We start from the raw sequence: 4,765 nt of genomic DNA on the forward strand, positions 1-4,765 counted from the left end.
TAAGAAGCCTTGCGGACACCGCCCCTTTCCCCCAAGCCTGGCCAGAGGCCCCTTTTCAAGGCTCCAACGCTTGCTGTGTCTCCCCATGAGATCACGGCTCTGTGCTGTCATTATTCATTGGTCTGCATTCTCTGCTAGACTGTGATTCTGTTGAGGCTAGGGGCGGCATCTTGTCCATCAGTGTCGCTAAGAACCAGCAAAAGACAGTAATGTGGGGTGGATGCGGCCCAGCAGATCCCTCGGGTTCCTCCCCTTTCTCGGCCAGGGAGTCTTTTGAGGACAATAGAAAATCACAGGTAGCAACAGGTGCAGGCTGGTAGGGAATGTCCCCTTAATTTGAATGATCAGTCTGCTATTCTTACAGGAAGCAAAGTGTGCAGAAGACACAAAACAAACGCCGACCTCCTCCCACCTCCTTGAGAATCAAGCGAAGCTGGGGCCATTTCTAGGCGCGCCTGAGGACTATTTGAGGAGGGTGAAGCGGAGGGTTACGCACGGGACTACAAGCAAAACCCTCCGCTCGAGAGCAGAAATCGCGGCGGCTCCTCTTCAGGCCACCAGGGGGAGGAATCACACCGCATTCCGGGCCTTGGGCGGTTTCGCACGACCACGCGGGGCGGGGAGGTTGCGTAGAACTCTGGGAGTTGTAGTCTTAGGGTTGTAATGCGCAATCTCTCCCACTGCACATCGGGAGTTGTAGTTCTAGGTTGAGGAACGGGAAGTGCTTCCAAGTGTCCATATTGAGCCCTGGAAACTACAACAACCAAAGGGCCACGGGTTCCTGGGCCGTTTCTCATTTCCGTCGAGTTAAACGTCTGGGGCTGCTTCTGAGGAATCAGCTTGACTGGGTAAGTTTAATTGAAGAAAACACCTATATGCTAATTGAGCTCCCTGCAGACTTTCGTATTCTGGCCCGGTTTGGGGCCTCGGCGTCTCTCAGTCGTAGGAACTGCACATTAATCGTCGTCCTTTACGTTTCCTATTCAGACACCTGTAGCCACCCACCCTCTTGACCCTGCCACGGTCGCCTCGCACTTTTAACGGCCAGCGCCCCTGGAATCCCCACTGAGCTCCCGTCCCAGGACCCAGCCCCCGCAGCCCCAACTTGGATCCCACAGCCCTACCCTGATTCCTCGGCCTTACACTGACCCTGCAGCCTCACCTCCCTGAATCCCGGGCTGCTGCTTTTTTGAGATGGAGTCTCGCTCTGTCGCCCAGGCTGGAGTGCAGTGGCGCGATCTCGGCTCGCTGCAAGCTCCGCCTCCCGGGTTCACGCCGTTCTCCTGCCTCAGCCTCCCGAGTAGCTGGGACTACAGGCGCCCGCCACATTTTTTCTATTTTTAGTAGAAACGGGGTTTCACTGTGTTAGCCAGGATGGTCTCGATCTCCTGACCTCGTGATCTGCCCGCCTCGGCCTCCCAGAGTGCTGGGATTACAGGCGTGAGCCACCGCTCCCGGCCTCCCCGGACTTCTTTATGCTCATCCACCCTTTGTGTACTTTACTCTTACTCTCAATTTTCTATTTTTCACGGCGGTGGAAGAAGGGTCCTCATTCCTTCTTTCCGATCCGCGATTACCCCGGACTCGAAGTAATCAGACCCGGTTCTAGGCCAGCTCTGCCTCCTGCCCTCTGTGACCTTGGGCAAATCATACAAGTCTGGGACTCAGTTTCTTCCTGTCTAAAACGGAGATGACTGTTGCTCAGTCAGTCTCAGGTGAGGAGTGTTGAGGAGCCAATAAGCTAGTATGTGTGAAGATGCCTTGTAAACTGTAAGACCCTCACGAGAGACAGATTATTTTTATCACAATTATTAATGCTCTGAAACACTCTTATCGGGGCTCTTCTCTAGCTCTGCCACCTTGTTGCTCAAACCCATCCTTCGAGTGCTTGGTGTCTTCATTGTCTGCCAGCTGGATGATATTTCTTCACTTCCTCCAGAGACCAAAGGTCAGGCCAATGAGCTTTTAGTCTTCAGAGAGCTTTATCTGAAAGGAAGCACCAGAGAAGTGCTTATCTTGGACTGTATCTTGAAATATCCACTGATGAAAGGGTTACACAGCTGGCAGAGCAGCAGTCCTCTGTTCACCAGAAACAGGGCCCCAGCAGGAGAGGACAGCTGCAACCTAAGCCCCATCCATTCCCTCTGGGCTCTTCTGGGCCTGTTCAGTAGACACTGGCTTTGGTAGGGGTGTCTGAGGCCTGAAAAGGCTGCTGGGAAAGAATCCGTTTTGCCAAAAGGCTTAATCCAGGAAAAATTAGAGACCTTGGCTAGGAAAGAGAGACATAACATTGTTAATTAGTTCCTAACATTTTATAAGCACTCAAAATGCACCAGGCCCTAGGCAATATTTTCACTTACGAAGTATCCATTTTACATATAAGGAACTTGAGAGGCCATGCAGTTAAAATAATTATAGTTGCCTCCTATGGTTATAGTACCTTCTATCCATTGAGTGCTTTACATGTATTTATTTAATCCTCATCAACAATCTCATGAGCAGTTACTATTTCTCTTTTTTTTTTTTTTTGAGACGGAGTCTCGCTCTGTCGCCCAGGCTAGAGTGCAGTGGCGTGATCTCGGCTCACTGCAAGCTCCACCTCCGGGATTCATGCCATTCTCCTGCCTCAGCCTCCCAAGTAGCTGGGACTACAGGCGCTCGCCACCACACCCGGGTAATTTTTTGTATTTTTTTTAGTAGAGACAGGGTTTCACCACATTAGCCAGGATGGTCTTGATCTCCTGATCTGGTGATCCGCCTGCCTTGGCCTCCCAAAGTACTGGGATTACAGGTGTGAGCCACTGCACCCGGCCCTTAGTTACTATTTCTTTTTGAGACAGGGCCTCGCTCTGTCACCTGGGCTGAAGTGCAGTGGCACAATCTTGGCTTACTGTGGCCTCTGGCTCCCAAGCCCCAGCAATCCTCCTACCTCAGCCTCCTGAGTAACTGGGACTACAGTTGCATGCCACCACATCTAGCTAATTTTTTTCATTTTTTAATTTTTTGTAGAGACAGGATTTTGCCATGTTGCCCAGGCTGGTCTTGAACTCTTGGACTCAAGCAATCCTTCCCACTTGATCTCCCAAAGTGCTGGGATTATAGGCATGAGCCACCGTGTCTGGCTGTAGTTATTATTTCTGTTGTGAGAATAAATTGTCAGAAGCTTAAGAGTTTGAGGAACTTGTTCAAGATCACATAGCTAATAAGTGACAGGGGTAGAATTCAGAGTCATCAAAACCTTTTTCCCCCATTATACCATATAGCCTTAGTTTTAGATCAAAAACAAAGATTAAAGAAGACTTGAGATGGGTTTAAATCAAAGCCAAATGAAGGAACATTTGTTGAGTCCCAACTATGTGGGGAAAGCATGCAGATAAACAGTTTGGCCTAGAAAAGCATATAAAACCCAGTCTTTACTCCTGGAGTAGATCTGAAGAGGTGAGGCATAAGTGTGCCAAAAATTAAATAGTATTCGTTGGATAAATTAATTATTGAGACCAGCTGTATGCAGGGCACTACATTAAGTCTAGTGATAAGAACATGCTTCTGGGTGGCCTTGGGGATTATACCAAGTGAAATCATAGTCGTGAAAATGGTGGACCGGAACACAGTATACACTCAGTAAGCGCCTGCTGCATGCATACATATCTGAATGAAAGAAAAATTCATCCAGAGACATTTCTAATCAAAGTCCAGACCAGAGGTTCTCAAACTTTGCTGATTAGAAACACCTGGGAAGCTTTTACAAACGAATTGATCCTCAGAAATAGGGGCCCCAGAATACACATTTTTTAAAGCTTCCCAGGTGATTGTGACAATAGGTTCAGGAACCTAAGATCTAGATTCTCCAGGGACCACTGTTGCAGGCAAGTCACTGATTGAAAACTGCTAGAATAAGTGTTAATCCAAGAGCTGCCCTAAGGTAGCCTAAGATTGGTTACCAGATAATGGATGTGGACAGTGAGCAGAGATGAGAGGAGGAAAGGTTGGAAGGACATGGGAAAGCTCCACAGAGGACTAGAGATTTCACTGGGCCTCGCTGGATGGAGAGGCTTCTGGACAGGCACCACCATGAACCATTTAGACAGTGAGCAAAAGAAGGTAGAGACACATAGACTGATTTCCTTGGAAAATTCCGTGACTTTTATTAAAAATGACTCTGGATGCTTTGTGTGAATGTCTCTTTGGCAAAATTTGCAAGTCAGATTGGATTTTTCCATCTCTCTATCCTATTTGGACATCAGTCAATGTGAGCCTAGGAAACAAAGATTCATTTGCATGTTAGCTTCACTCTGGCCAATTAGCTTCTGTAGTTTTTATTTCCAAACAGTTTAGTTGATGATCCTCCCAGAAACTTTCCAGGAGCACAGAGAGTTCTGCTGTCTTCTGTTTTGGCCATTTCCAAGTCCCTTTATCCTGATTCCTGTCCCAAGTGCTGTTCTCTAAGCAGGGTGAGACAAAAATCTCTTCCCGTAAGAAGCTTAAGGACTATTGTGCTGGTTCTCCAATCTTAAAAGCTGACTTACTGGCTCTTGACTCTCCAGATTCACTCTGGCCAAATCCTAGTGTTTCTACTTTTCACTCAATCAACACGTTTCTTGGATGCTTCCTAAGAGTCAGGTACCACACCAGGTGCTTTGAATGAATTATTTCATTTTATTTCCATAGCAACCCTGTGAGGATAGATAGTGTTCCCATTGTACAGATGGGGAATCAAGCTTAGAAAGATCAGATAACTTGCATAAGATAAGAAAGCTAGGCAGGG

General features: G+C 47.8%; 1 protein-coding gene across 2 annotated transcripts in view; it reads left to right on the top strand.

Moving 5' to 3' along the window:
• Positions 1–702: 702 nt before the first annotated feature.
• Positions 703–4,765, top strand: part of PAFAH2 (platelet-activating factor acetylhydrolase 2, 40kDa) — a 43,906-nt gene continuing 39,843 nt past the window's right edge. Inside the window, exon 1 of one of the 2 annotated variants that reach the window (XM_011955612.1) lies at positions 703–848. The gene's annotated coding sequence lies outside the window, so the exon portion shown is untranslated. The remainder of the gene's footprint in view (positions 849–4,765) is intronic. The other variant, XM_011955613.1, reaches the window with a different exon arrangement.

The sequence above is a fragment of the Colobus angolensis genome, unplaced genomic scaffold (genome assembly GCF_000951035.1).
Source record: "Colobus angolensis palliatus isolate OR3802 unplaced genomic scaffold, Cang.pa_1.0 Scaffold4, whole genome shotgun sequence".
NCBI lineage: Eukaryota > Metazoa > Chordata > Mammalia > Primates > Cercopithecidae > Colobus > Colobus angolensis.